The sequence below is a fragment of the Macaca fascicularis genome, chromosome 10 (genome assembly GCF_037993035.2).
Source record: "Macaca fascicularis isolate 582-1 chromosome 10, T2T-MFA8v1.1".
Lineage (NCBI taxonomy): Eukaryota > Metazoa > Chordata > Mammalia > Primates > Cercopithecidae > Macaca > Macaca fascicularis.
The window spans coordinates 114,055,932-114,057,272 of NC_088384.1; positions in this window are offsets into that span (position 1 = coordinate 114,055,932).

A 1,341-nucleotide genomic window follows, 5' to 3' on the forward strand; every position below is an offset into this window, starting at 1 on the left:
AGGTTGGTTGGAGTGGGTTGGGTTGAGCTGAGTTGACTTGGTTTAAGTTGAGGTGAATTGGGTTGGGTTGGCTAGAGTTGAGTTGGTTTGAGTTGGGTGGGGCTGGGTTGGGTTAGGTTGGGTTGGGTTAAGTTGGTTTGAGGTGTGGAGGGTTGGGTTGGGTTGGGTTAGGTTGGTTTGAGGTGGGGAGGGTTGGGTTGGGTTAGGTTGGTTTGAGGTGGGGAGGGTTGGGTTGGGTTGGGTTAGGTTAGGTTGCATTTGCATGGGTTGCACTGCTAGCATTGAATCACACTAAGCCATTTGCTGGGTACTCTTGGTCCCAAAACAGAGGGCTAACAAATGTCTCTTTTATAGTCTTTCAGCAACCTGAGGGCAGAAAGGGGGATCAATGCAAAAGAAACAGATAGGAATCATGTATGATTCATTGTTGAATTCTGGTGGGATTGCCCAAGTAAATCATGCCCTGGGCAAACTAGCAGAGTAAAAGGCACCTTACAGAGCTGTGTGTGGGGAGGGGGTCCTTCTGTCACATTGCCCGGAAGATATGGATCCAACTACCCTCATGGTCAGGGACCACAGAGGCCCCAGCCCAGTTCTCACCCCTTCATGTGCAAATCACGTGCCACAGCCCCAAGCCTGGCAGAGGTTCCTGGAGAATGGCAACTCCTTGAGCACCAGCTTGGTACTCCATGCCGCTCGCCTCCTCTCTCTGTCTCTAAACCCACATCAGCTCTCTTCAGGAGGTATGGTCACCATCTTTTTACACACAGAGAAGCTGAGATAAAAATAACTTGCTCAAGTTTACGCAGCTAATCATGGCCAGACGCTGGGTTTAGATCTAGGTTTGTAGGACCCTGGGAGGTTGAGTTCTTTCCACTTCTTCACATGGCCTTTCAACAGGACAGAAATCAGCACAAGCCTGTCATCTTGGAGGATCTTTAAGCAAGATATGTGTCTTCCATGGGGGCGGTTGGAAGGGCTTCCGGGTAGGGCTGGGGAGGGGTATCATAGCCTGTGGGAGACCAGTAGAGTAAGGAAGTTTCCTGCCCCTCAACGGTCAGAGACAAGAAGTGATGACAATGAGGGGCTGTTGATGGTGTTCCCCTACCTTCTACCCATCTGACTTCTACGCCTCAGTTTTTCCAATGAATTCTGTAAAAAGGAGTTTTCATCTCAGTTCATTCTACAGGCATTTGTGGAGTGACTACAGTGTGCCAGGCATCAGGCTAGGTGGAGAGAAGTCGGAGGCTTGGTTCTGTTTGTGTGGCACGTGACTGGGATTGTGGGTCTACACTCTCCTCCTGCCACTTCCAAGCGGGAGGGCCCCGGGAATGTCCATTT